The 13,915-nt window shown below is 42.0% G+C and overlaps 1 protein-coding gene across 1 annotated transcript in view; it reads right to left on the reverse strand.

The window, feature by feature from the left end:
* rnf24 (ring finger protein 24) overlaps nucleotides 1-13,541 on the reverse strand; it is an 81,765-nt gene extending 68,224 nt beyond the window's left edge. The window contains exon 1 of the mRNA XM_084318137.1: nucleotides 13,099-13,541. The gene's annotated coding sequence lies outside the window, so the exon portion shown is untranslated. The remainder of the gene's footprint in view (nucleotides 1-13,098) is intronic.
* Nucleotides 13,542-13,915: the final 374 nt, after the last annotated feature.

Here is a 13,915-nt window from a genome sequence, read left to right on the forward strand (position 1 = left end):
GCGTTTAATATGCCTTAAAATGAGAAATCCTATAAAAAAAACAGCTCTAACCAAATAACCCTCCTTTACTCATTATGTAACTGTACTACTGTAGCATTCCAAAATCATATCACAGAGTCTTTACAAGCCAGAGCGCCAGAGTGAGCAGCGATATAAAGGATAAAGATCTGCGTGGATTAGCTCAATTCAGCTGGTTAGCTTTTCTCTGTTCTTGTTCAAAGCCCCAAGAGCCTTTGGCCCGAGGAGCCTTAAGTGCACATGGCCACAGTACTGACACTGGAGCTGAAACCAGAGTGGCCTTCAAGCCTGTCGAGAGAGAGAGAGAGAGAGAGAGAGAGAGAGAGAGAGAGAGAGAGAGAGAGAGAGAGAGAGAGAGAGAGAGAGAGAGAGAGAGAGAGAGAGAGAGAGAGAGAGAGAGAGAGAGAGAGAGAGAGAGAGAGAGAGAGTGAGAGAGAGAGAGAGAGAGAGAGAGAGAGAAGGCCCTCTGCATCATTCCAGTAATCTTCCATTGCACTTGGCAAAACCTAGTGAAGCAGCCTAAAGTGCCTGAAAGGATGGCCAAAAAGAGGGTGAAGAAAAGAATAACTGTGACTGACTACGCTACAGTGTAGTACATCACACTGGGACTGACTACGCTACAGTGTAGTACATCACACTGGGACTGACTACATTACAGTGTAGTACATCACACTGGGACTGACTACGCTACAATGCAGTACATCACATTTGGAGCTGATATAAAAACAGCATCTCGGGTGTCGTGTAAGAATCATCAGGATCATCTCTGGTTGTAGAAAAGGCCTCTGTCTTCAACCTACACATTACTAGGGGTGTACCGATGCATCGATGCATCGAAATGCATCGATTCTAATGTGACGATTCAACTGCATCAATTTGAAATTGTTAGAATCGATTATAATCGAAATTAATCGAAGAAATATATACATTTTTTTTAATTATTATTATTATTTATTTTTTACCTATAGTCCATTCATGCTGAGTGAATCAGTTCCCCCAGCCACATTTGTGTATTCAACGTTTTTTTTGTATGTTAGAATAGAATAGATAAGAATAGATAGAAAATGTATCTAATCGAATCGTGGTCAAATTAAGAGATTTCATGATGCATTGAATCGTTGCCTGAAGAATCGTAATCCAATTTAATCGTTGTGAGGTCACATCGTTACACCCCTACACACATTACTGTCATATTCAGATTCTGGAGGTGACCACTGCATGCATAGGGTCATACTCATATGAAATGTCATCTCAGGGTCAGAGGTCATCATTAGTCAATGTGTTTTATGGCACAGACACTGTTGATCAGGACCGGGGTCCCATGAGGTCTGGTGGTGATGGGGGGGGGGGGGGGTGCTCCCATCAAGAAATAAAAGCATTGTAGGATGATGAACTATGGTGTCTCATTGTTGTTATATATATCGTTTAATATTGTTTGATATATATATCCTTTATTTTGACTGTACTCTGTCTGTAGCCTACATTACTCTCAGGGTCAACAGTTTGTAAACGTGACATCCAAATCACAACATATTGAACAGACTGCCCCCCCCCCCCCCTCCCCATCACCACCAGACCTCATGCGACCTCAACCCTGATCAATAGTGGTGCTGTGCCATAAAACACATTGAGTAATGATGATGACCTCTGACCCCGAGATGACATTTCATATGAGTCACTCTGACAGGTGGAAGGACAGGGCTAGGAAGGAAAAACACAGAAAACACGGTGCACTTTAATCCACACCGCATAGATGCCCAGCATAAGTAAAGTGTTAAGTAATCCACCTTTGGCCCCAGGCCCCGTTTCCACCAGGTATTAAGATCCGATCTGGGTGATCCGATCACAAGTGGACAGCACGCCACTAAGTATGTCAGTTGTCACTAGAATGTGCCTCCATGTGCATCTCCGCATGACCACTGAGTCACTGACCACATGTGATTGGATCTCGCTTCCCAGCTCCATATACAAATGAACACAAGATGCATGCAAATATCTGGGTAACATTATCACTTCTCATGCCTTCTCATACCACTGCTATGGTGATGACGCTCAACTATTTCTCTCCATTCCTCCTTCAGATACCCAAGTCTCTGAACTGGGCGATAAAACGATAACGATAATTATCGCGATATATTTTTTATCGATATAGATATGAAACGTGGTCGATTATTGAAACCGCCTGTACACAGTAGGCTATGTGTGCTAGCAGAGCTAGTCTCCACTCTCCACTCACGATTCACCAAAAAAGCGCCAAAAGATAGAAAAGAAACTAGCAGAGCCAGAACTGTTCAACTCCCCTGGAGCCACAGCCAGCAAAGACGCCTGTTTTAGTTTACTTTCACTTTCAAACCAGCTGCAGCCTGAGAACTGGAGTGTGAGGGGCTGTAACACTATGACTATACAGATGGCGGCAACGACAAAGAATTGCTGCAAAATAAACATATATTTGTTGTTTAAATAATAATAAAAATAATTATCGATATCTTTATTTTTTTTTATTATTATGTTTTTGGTTTTTACTACCGGGCAGTCCGGTAGAGAGAGAGAGAGGAAGAATGGGAGATAGACGGGGGGAAGACATTCAGCAAAGGTCGCCGGGTCCGGGAGTCTAACCTAAGCAGTACGTGGTGTGCTACTTGAGCACCCCGATAATTATAGATATCTAATGATATGACATTTTTTATCGTGATAACATTTGTGGCCATATCGCCCAGCCCTACTCTGAACGGATCTCAGCCTTCCTGTCCGGCATTTCTGCCTGGATGATGACCAACCACCTCAAACTAAACACGAACAAAAAACGGAGTTACTTCACTTGCTGGCTGACCTTTCAGTGAATGGAGAACGTAGCTGTGGCTCCGTCCCCGACCATCATGAACCTAGGTGTGGTCCTTGATGACCGGCTGGACTTCTCTGCTCACATTGACTCAACAACAGGAACCTGCAGATTCTTCCTGAACAATGTGAGATGGATCCACCCCTTCCTGACAGAAGAAGCCACTTAACTCCTCCTGTAATCAATGACAATGGCATGTCTCACCTCGACAATTGCAATATGCACTGCTAGCTGGTTTACCAGCTTACGCCACCAAAGTGCTTTAACTCATACCGAACGTGCTTTAACTCATCTCAGGGAGCTGCACTGTTTTCCCATTTGCCGCATGAATCATGGTCTCTGACTACACACCCTCAAAACCCCTACGCTCTGCATCTTGCTGCCGCCTGAGACGCACTCCTATGGTGGGTCATTGAAACAAAGCAGGCTATTCTTTGTATTCTCCACGGTGATGGAATGAACTTCCCACCACAGTCAGGACAGCTGAAATCGTCCACCATCTACACACCGTTTCAATCAATATCTGAATAAAAATAAAAACAAATAACCTTCTTACTGTCTTCTACTATTAATATGTACTACTCTACTATGCCTATTACTACCTACTATGCTAATGTCTATACTAGGGCTGGGCGATTCGTCGAAATAAAATCGCGATCTCGATTCATAGACCTATGCAATCTCATTTCTAAATTATAACGATTCTTTTTTCTTTTACTTACCTTTTTTAAACGATTCTGACTTGAGTTATTTTGTATGTTACAAGAGACTTTTAAGTTTACTTAAGTCAAGCACTTTCATATATGTTATGTTTAAGTTTAAGTCAAGCACTTTGATATGTTATGTTGTCTGTTTAAGAAAGAGTGCAATAAAAGATTTTATTGAAAAAATAAGAATCGTGTGAGAGAATCGTGATCTGAATTCTTAAGAGAGAAAAACCGTGATTCACATTTGAGCAAGAATGGCCCAGCCCTAGTCTATACTACTATGCACTCAAGTTCAGCACTTCTAGACAAACATCAATTAGCCACCAGAGGTGTACCCCTCCTTCTGACTTGTTGTATACAATTAATAAGTTGCTTTGGATAAAAGCGTCAACTAAATGACTAAATGTAATTAATAAGATAATATAACAGTGCACAAGCACATGCAGTGTTTGTTTCCATTACAATTAACCATGGTACTGTGAAATTCCTAGAGAAAATTTAAAAAGGAGGGGCAGCAGTGCAGCACACTAGATAACTCGCTGGTCAGTTTGTATTTTCATTATAAGATTACACACTGCTTGCCTCGATTCCCTCTCTCTCCCTTTCCCTCTCTCTCCCTCTCCCCCTCTCTCTCTCTCTCTCTCTCTCTCTCTCTCTCTCTCTCTCATCAACTACTCATTGAAATTAATAAGGAGGGGAGATGATTTACAGCATTTACGCAGCATATAATGGGGGCTCTCCACTCGTTATCCTCCATCCATATTCTCATTGTGTATATTATCCGACACCTCACCTGCATTCTGCATGAATTAAGCTTTTTCGTTATCCAAATGACCTGAGAGCTGGGAAGATATGGGAAAGTCGACGCAGCTAATAAAAAAAACACTCTAGAGGCGATACCAATACCATGTGTCTTTCGGTGCACCTGTACTTGGAGCTGGCCACTTGTGATCGGATCACCCAGAATGATTGGATCTTAATGCCCGGTGAAAACGGGGCCTTCAATTGCCCTCACCATTACAAGGCGAACAAAGAAGCTTCAGCAAAGATGATAGATAACAGCACACATGAATAGGGCAACAGTTAAAAACAACAACTGTATCAATAGGCCACCAGCCCCCTCCCTCTCCTACTTTCCAAAGCTTCCCCCTCAGCAATTTAAGCATAGGCGTATTGGCTATAAAATGCTAAATATAGGCTAAATGCTTTTTCTCTCGTCTTCCTGTCTTTTCTTGCCGGTGAAACAGCTGATTGTCTGTCACAACTACCGTGACCAAACAGCCCTCTGAGGCAATGTACAAAGACGTGGTTTAGCCTCCTACGCAAAGACTTCTGTGGAAATTTCCACAAGTAGCAACGGGTCGGCCATGCGATTTGCACATATGAAAGTTAATAAGGCAAAGGGCGAAAACACACTGCAGAGCCTCGGAGGGCCTCCTCACAGCGCAGCCCACAGCGCTGATATCTGCTGGCCAATGGTTCAAAATGATCAGTAAAAAGTAGGGATGTCCGATATTATCGGCCGACCGATATTATCGGCCGATATCGGCAGTAAAATGTGATATCAGAAAATATCGGTATCGGTTTAAAAAAAATTAAAAACAATAACAATATTTGTTATATATATATCCAGTGAAATTATTAGTTACCTGAAATTATTCAGTTTTTTGGACGGGGAAACCCTGCATATATCGGTATCGGTTGATATCGGTTGATATCGGTATCGGAAATTAAGAGTTGGACAATATCGGAATATCTGTATCGGTAAAAAAGCCAATATCGAGCATCCCTAGTAAAAAAAAGGAGGTGCAGGGGTAATCGTCACCCAAAATGTAGCCTGCACAATTGTTTCAAGTCGACGTGTTTTCAGTGACAACTGGAACCGAGCTAATCTGTGAGTCAACTCAGACACTGGGAGAGGATACACAGATCACTCAAAAAGCACACTAGGCATGGGCCCAGCCTAGATCAGTCACTAAGGGCTTTCTAAAGGGGTATGGAAACCTTAGAAAAACTCCACATTGTTCTGTTGAAGCCATGGAACAATATACCAATAGGTTGGCTGTTATCTAGGGGGTGTTGGGGGGCAGGGGGGGTGGTGTTAAATAGGCACCCCAGCAGTTCTGGAGGAAAACAACAGCAGTGCCCCTCTTCAGGCTCTAAAATATGTATTACAACCAAACAAAAAACGTGTCTCTCCACAGTTGAAAGTTCTGAAATAAGTAGGTCAGACGACAACAATAACAGTCGCGCAGATGCAGGGCTGGACACAGAACTTTGGCGGACTGAACAAGGTCAGCCTAATGTCACCTGCCAAAATGAATCCCAATGTCGGGGGTTCCCCCTAGTATCAAGGTCTCTTTTGGAACAAATGTAATGGACTGTAAATGGCAATGAAATGTAGACGGTTTCAACTTGAACAACATAAACATTCCAGACGGATCATGGACCCATGTTGAGCTCCCGGCTCCCGCTGCCAGCCGTGTTCGGTGGTATCAATAACTGACAGGAAATGAACATGGGTCCAATCTGTTCCCTCGCCATGCGATTCCAGCGAAGGTGTCTGTATTGGAAAAAAAAAAAAAGGCGTCCTCCCTTTGTGCGTGGTAGCCTAATCATTATACGGTTTAGGTTACATTTTGGCGAATGCAGTGATCATAAAATGAGAAGAGCGTGCTCTATCGAAACTAATTTATAGACCTTACAAGTGGTACAAAATAAGGCAGCAAGACTCGTTCTTGGTTGTTCATATAGGACTAGTGTTGTTCAAATGCATGAACGTCTTTTAGTTGGCGGAGTGTTGAGAAAAGACTTTCTGCCAACCTTTTAATTTGTTTTCATAAAGTGATCACAACCCACAGTCCTAAATATATCACGGATAAAATAATTTACAGCTCAAATGTGCACATGCATTTTACCAGAGGGGCAAGTAGAGGGCAGATTATTCTACCCCATGCAAATACTAACAGTATGCAAATAACAGTTTTATATAGGGCTATCAGGGCATGGAATTATCTTCCAAGTGACATACGTGACATAAGAGGTGTAGCAAGCTTCAAAAATAAACTAAAATCTTTTACATGTAGCCAATATTGACAATGCTGAGTTATGTAATATGTTACCGTTGATGTACATATTTCAGGGTTCGAAATTAACGGGGGCTCGGGGCAAAATGCCCTTGAAAATGGACAAAATGCCCCCGAATATCAGTTAAGGGGGGCAGAAAATGCCCCCGACAGTTTACTAATTATATATATAATTATATATATGATCTACAGTGCGAGCATTGAGACGAGTGACGATTGACGATTACAAAACAGCTCCGCTGTTATAATAGTCCCACATTACACAAGGCGCATAAACGTCCAATCACAGTAGCGCCCGAAAACAAAGTCACGGTACCGGCTTAGGCAAGTTATACATTCAGAATCAGACAACGCAAAAAAATCAGCCAGCCATGAAGCCCATTCATTTTTATTTTGAGCAAAAGAGAGACGAGGAGAAAGAGAGGAATCCGGCTGACATGGCTTTTGAAGTGATATTCGCACGTGTTTTTGCGGGTCCAGTCCACACGGTATGTTGACAGAATTCGCAAAACACCTTATCGACTGAAGCATAAAAGTCATTAGGATACTGCTCTGCTCTGAATTTAGGGCTTAGTGGGGAATTTCTTCCGACGTTAACGTTAACGACGCACCGAAGCAGCTAGACCATTTCTCCGTGTTGTGTGTAACACGCAGCGGTCCCCGCCTCCTCCCTCCTTGCAACAAACGTTCCACCCAAAAACGGAATTTCTATTTCATAATGAATTAAATAATTGTATAAAGAATTTTCAATGTTCTGTCATCTAATAATATATTCCATTACCTTTCCTATCTGTATCAAAGTCAAAATGTTGGTATCATAACAACACTACAACATACAAAAGCAGCTTGACAACCGATATCCTTTGCGTTTGATTGATTGAAAACTTTATTAACAGATTGCAGAATGGGTACAATACAGTACAGCTCAATACACACAAGTTAAGGGGATGCAGACCAGAGAAAGACTTTCGTCTTGTTTACATCAGGGTCCCCCATTTTCAATTCATAGTGTGCACACGCACAGTATAATAATGCATGCGATAAATAGTTAATAAACTCTGTGTTACTTGAACAATTTTCACTGTGCTCCTAAATTTCTTTGTGTGCTCCTAAATTTTTATTTAGATTTTATTTATTAACATTTTATTTAGGAGCACATGTGCTCCTTGGGAAAAAGGTTAGCGTAGAGCCCTATATATGGAGACATTAACATTACATTATCAAACATAGGGACGAAGACTGTAAAAAAAAGTGTCAACAATGTTTTATAATCCTTATGTTAATTTTCATCATAAAAATTCAGTGCCCCCGAAATACAAAAAAAGCCCCCGAAAATCAATTAAGGGGGGCAAAAAAAGCCCTTGAATTTTTTTTTTTATTTCTAACCCTGACATATTTAGATATAATTTGTTTGTGTGTTAATGTTGTTGTGTTTCCTCGGTTGGTACGTCTTGCTATGTTGTGTTTCCTTGGTTGGTATGTCTTGCTATGTTTTAATTGTATTATGTTTTAATTGCAATGTATATGTTGTAATGTTTTAATGTTGTCTCGGACCCCAGGAAGACTAGTTGAAACGTCTTGGCGTCAGCTAATGGGGATCCTTTGCTAATAAACAAATAAATAAACCTAAGATTCAACGCAGTAGTCACACTTGCTTTATAGAAAATAGAAAAATACCACAAACGATAGAATATTTGCGCCCCGGCCGTTTGAAGGTGTAGCCTTCAGTCGGCGGTTTGGCCTGACTTGACACCTGAGCCTCGTCCGGTTTGTGACATTGACCGTTTAACCCTGTTTCAGTTATACACAGTACTTGTCGCCGATCCCTATCGGGTGAGTAATGGATAACCCAAGACACCAATACGAGTCGTGTTTATGTTTTTAGCTTGGAAAATGCATGGTTGTTTTTAAGTTCTGACTAACCCGCCGTCACATGACTGCAGGTTTTATTTAGCTGCAGTGGGGTCCAGTTTCTCTGTTCTATGAAACCCAGAGGGAGCAGCTATGCCAGGATATCGCTCGGGTCTACTACTCCACAGTCAATGCACTGGAAAACTATTAACTAAACATGAAAGCATTTCTTTTATGATTTAAAATATCATAACATATATTTGTTGTGCGTCCAGTTCTACCAAACTCAAAAGGCACGGGTGCAAAAATGATCAAATGGAATTATCCATGCGCTATTACTAGTTCGGCCTGAGAGTTTGGGGGCGAGTGGCTACAGAAACGATAAGAGTGGGTACACAAAACCAGGCCAACAAAAAGTAGGGCCATCTCCAAAACGAGTCACAGTTGTTTTATGGAACGACAGGGAGACGAAAAAGCTCTGCACAGAAATATGTGTCTCTGGGCGAGAGCAAGACAAGAGAGCTATGGGAGACAGCTGCACGTGTCAGTTTCTCTTGTTTGTGCCAGCTTAGTGTTCCTGCCCTGGGCCACTGAAGGATTGGGGAACCAAGGAGGAGGGAAGAAGGTAGGACAGGGCTGTGTCTGGCTTTGTTCCCAGACTGGGGGAGGGGTTAAGTGAGCAACCACAGAAAAGGTCATTTTTTAAATTCCAGTTACTATGTGGACGAGGGTGAGGGTGTTAGAACATGTCATGCTCTAACATTACATGGTGTTGTTATTACACATGTTTTGCATTCAGTTGCAAAAGAGTGTTGCCTTTTTTGGTGGCGTTTTGTCTCGTTTTCAGCTTTTCACCGAAGAGCTCTTGGGGGTGCGGGGCTTTGACTTGGTCCCACGAGAGAGAAAATGCTACTGGACAACCAGGTTGGATAAAATATGAGAAGATATTGGGTTTTTGTGAGAAATATGAGAGATGTTCTTCAAATAAAAATCACTGCATTCATCCATCAGAATATGGATAGAAGAGGAACATTTATTACTAGTACACTGGACATGTTTAGCTACCCACGTTGTTTGACTCAGAGGGGGCGGTAACATCCAAGTCACAAAACGTGGAAACTAAAACTAACTGGAACTATATTGTGTACTTACAAAATGTAAATAAAATAAAATAAAAATATACAGAAATTTTTTATTCTAGTCTTTTGTTAATTTGGTCAAATGTGTCAACAACACAGCAAGCATGAGGAGGCATTGTTGCATATTTTCATTGAGACTGGGATGTCACATGCCTCACTGTGAGTCAATTGCCTTCACAAAGTGATGTGTTACAAATACAATACCTACTAGTCTGAACAAATCCCCCCCATATAATAATAAACAAACAAAAGAATGAACGTTTATTTAACCTTTATTTAACTAATACTGAAACCAATGAAAACAAAACTATTTGAAACAATAAAAACTAAACTGGAAGCAGTAAACACACCCTGAAAACGAACTGAAACTAAACTGAATTGAAAACAAAAACTATAATAACAGACACACACTTAACTGCGGACGGAAACTAGCTGTTTACACAGTACACTTGCAGTTAGACTAAAGCATACGGGTTGAGCCAGTGTCCCTTAAAAACATGTGATTGGTCCGGAACAAGCAGATAATAACTGCCCTTATCATCTTATGGATACTCTAGTAAACCACGCCCCCTTTTGAACTGGGGACTGATATGAATCAAAACATTCATTCTCAACACAAAACCTGAAACATTTTCAAATCGTTCTCTACTTACAATAGCGCAATCAATTCCACTACCCTCATCAAGTAGAAGATCGTCCATGTGTCATTGGGATGTCGCTGATGATGGGTGTCAAAACTGTGGAATGACTTATTAAAACTAACACAGCACCACAACAACGTTGTGTATATGCTGAGCCTTGTATGTCACGCACAGTTAGTCTGGCAGGGAAAAGGGAGGAATAAAAGTGGAGAAAAGGGGGTAAAAAAAGAAGAGGTCCACTTCAGGGACATGTGGTGTAGCGCTAGGTCAGAAGCAGAAACAACATCCGCTCATATCTTTAGGGCTGATCATCAGACTGGCTGCTATAATGCACGACCACGGCTGTATAGCATCTGCCAGGCTGTTCTACTGGGGGGGGGGGCAACATCTTTTGAGAGGGATAGCGCAGTCACTTTTTGTTTACACATGAGGATGTATTACTTAAGGCAACCCTCTTCCGGGACTACTTTTGCAATTATTCAGGCTCCGAGGGTAGGATTGGATCCTGAGCTGAGACTATGTTGGGGGTTTGAATCACTAATAAAAATGATGGCCCTAAGCAAAAAGGATTTACTGGTAATCACAAGCTTGGCTTACTCTAATGGGAAAATAAAAGCAGTGCAGCATGCATAGCTTTGCTGTCCATACCTGTTAACAATCTACTTGAATAGGTACTTGCATGCGTTGCCAGGTGTAGGCCTGACCCAAGAAAAGTAGGCCTTCTATCGCTACATAATTTCAAAACCAATTCTACGGTTAAATGAGGTGTTATGACCAATTGTAGTTACTGTTATTAAGATACCAACCATCTTTAAAAAAAAATCATGAATCTTGACACGCTGTTTTTGATCCCTTTTAGCTTGCTTAGGTCATAAAATAGTCTAGGGTAACACCGTTAAAACATCGGTATAACTGCAATCAGTTATATAAAAGTGTTGTTGGACCTAGATTAACCCCTGACGTCACTAAATTCACTATACTCCACAGTTGTTAAATGGTAATTAGTGTTTCTTTTCTCGATGGGGGAAATTAAGTAATCGGGATAAGCTCTAGCAGTAAGTGAAGTACATCTACTGTACTGCCAGACTGGCAGGTTTGGTAACGAGGAGCGCTTTAAGGTCAATCTTCACTGCTAAGGTCATCCTCCTATACAGAAAGTCCTTTCATCATATCACTATGTTATTATATTTGGCGATGCTCGTCAATGGAAAATACAGTTGACCCCCTTATTCCCCAGTGACTAGCCTACTCTTTTGTTCCCTGCAGCCAAGATGTTAAAAGGATAAGTGACATCTTTGGACATTGTGCACAATAACAAGTCCTTGATTACTTCTGAAGAGCAGCTCCAATAGAGCAGCCGCCACGCCTTAGTACACTTGGTTTAACTTTAGTCCATGCCAGCATAGTGGCAGCATGGCCGCCTCTTCTCTGTTATGCTCAATGGTCTGTGGCTAGGGAGGGTACCATACTCAACTTCTGCACAGTTCATATGTTTTTGTAAGCCATTTGGGGAATTCATAAATGAGACTTTAGTGTGTAAACTCTCCTCTGTTGTGTTGCAAAGGGGAGTTGATGACAGAGGGATGATGGGGTGAGGACTGAGGACAGGGGTTCACACATACTGTATACACTCTCATACCTGCAGGGAGCTGACCAATATACAGCCGCATGGTCTTGTACTGTTGACCAACGACAGGCACTACAGGGGTAAGGGTTGCCTTACTAGAGGGTTAATACTGAATGAATGAAAACTGTATTTAACAGATTGCAGAATGGGTACAATACAGTACGGCTCAATACACACAATTGTTAAGGGGATGCAGACCAGAGAAAGACGTTTGTCTTGTTTACATCAGGGTCCCCCATTTTCAATTCATAGTGACATTTATGACATACACAACATACATGACATCATGACATTTATGGCATAGGGACATACATGACATACAGGTATATAGTACTGTTACATTTGTGACATAATAGTATACGTCACGATATGCAAATATACAGTACTGTTACCGTGTTGACATTGATGGAAACACACTTGCAAGAACTTTTCTAGTTGTAATCATGTGTCGAAATTGTCTACCAAGAAGAAGCTACGGATACGTTTTCCATGCAAGGGAGCATTTTCAATGCAATGACATTATCAGGTGCGAGAATTGTATGATAGCCATGGTTGGTGGTTTATCATCATTCAATAATGTAGCATACACATATCGAGCTGCCTCTTGGCCAGCCACACAAAGCGCACAAGACGAGGACAACCAAACCAGATTGGAAGGAATCTCTCATTTAACTATAACGTCTAATGGGAAAAGTGGCTTCTTTGCCATAACGCGCACGCAGGCCCCTTGTGGGGGGGGGGGGGGGTTGAAAGTCGGACACAAGACACCACCTGGCTGGGCGTTATTATTATGCTACAGTAGCTAGTAGTGCTACTGCTACAGTGTAACGTTTTCAATGCCTCTCTCTCTCTCTTTACAGTTCATCACAATGAGATCAGCTCGTCTCAACACGAAAAGTTAAAGACGCACATTCAGAGTAGTAACGTCAATAATGAAATGCATTAACGTTACATAGCATGTATTGTTGATTATTACGAGTTTAATGTTACGGACAAAATGCTATGGGGGTTTCTGTGTTGGTGCTGCGGGCACTTTCACAGGCGCATCATCATCGTACTGCCCCCCCCCCCCCATTCACAAGAGCTAGTGGGTGTGTGAGTGTGTGTGTGCGTGTGTGTAGGTGTGTGTGGGTGTGTAGATGCGTGTGTGTGTGTACTGTAGCATAAAGAAATAAATCATCACCACTCACCAACAACAATCCCTTCGCAACCAGAGTTATTCTTCTCCTTGTGTGTACGTTGCTTCTTCTGGCTCCTCGCGGGATGAAGAATAATATAATAAGATAGTAACAAGTTAAGAGCAATAAAAAGGTGTCAACAATTCGGGAGAAATACCAGCGTTATCTCAGCAGCGCGATACAGCCTTGTATAATGCTGCACGACCTCATCACAGCCAGCCTCCCTGCCGTGCGCGGTGTTGATGTTCCTGGTAGTACTACTGTACTAGAGAGAACACAGTTGGACCTCCGGGTCTCTCTCGAATAATACTGTGGTTATTCTTTGATTTTTTTTAAACAACGGACGCCGAGGTGAATGGCAAGATACGCTCCTCTTACAACCGCGTGTGATTTGATTTCCAATGTGTTGCCGGGCGATCGATGGTTATTTTTGAATGGTAGCTGCTGCTGCTGGACTAGATCCCTCCTTCCAGTCCAGGCTGAACACGAAGCGAGAGTAGAGTCGCGCACAGCGCGCCCTGTGCAGAGGGAGGGATGCGCGCGAGGGTGGGGGCCGCTGCTCGGGCTCACGCAGCAGGCGGGCAGGCGTGGTGTTTATTTCAGTCTGGTGGGGCCACGTTACAACACCTGCACACGTGAAGGCCTATATTACAGAGAGAGCAGGCAACATTGACATTGACATAATAATTTAAATGTATTTATCAATGCACTGCAGTTTTTTTTGCACCGGACTGTATAAATCTGTGTATATCTTCCTGTACATTTTACTGTATATTTTTGGACTGTATATTTTAGAATGTATACATGTTTTTTTTATAATGTATAATCT

Source organism: Notolepis coatsorum (genome assembly GCF_963971535.1).
Source record: "Notolepis coatsorum genome assembly, chromosome: 7".
In the NCBI taxonomy this organism is placed as follows: Eukaryota; Metazoa; Chordata; class Actinopteri; order Aulopiformes; family Paralepididae; genus Notolepis; species Notolepis coatsorum.